Genomic DNA, 228 nt, shown 5'->3' on the forward strand with positions numbered 1-228 from the left:
GTGGAGCAGAAGAAAAAGCGCTGAGTTTGGAGTCAAGAGAACCTGACTCTACCTGGGTTCAAATCCTGGCTTTGCCACCTATGTGGGCTCCATTTCCCATCGCTATACCTTTGCATTGGCTGTGCCCTCTACTTGGAATGTACTCCCCTCCTTTGGTTTCTTTCAAAGCCCAGGTCAAATGCCATTTTCTACATGAACTTCCCAGCTACTGATGCTTCCCTTCCCCTC

This window comes from Vombatus ursinus, unplaced genomic scaffold (assembly GCF_900497805.2).
Source record: "Vombatus ursinus unplaced genomic scaffold, bare-nosed wombat genome assembly UNPS02004405.1, whole genome shotgun sequence".
Classification (NCBI taxonomy): Eukaryota; Metazoa; Chordata; class Mammalia; order Diprotodontia; family Vombatidae; genus Vombatus; species Vombatus ursinus.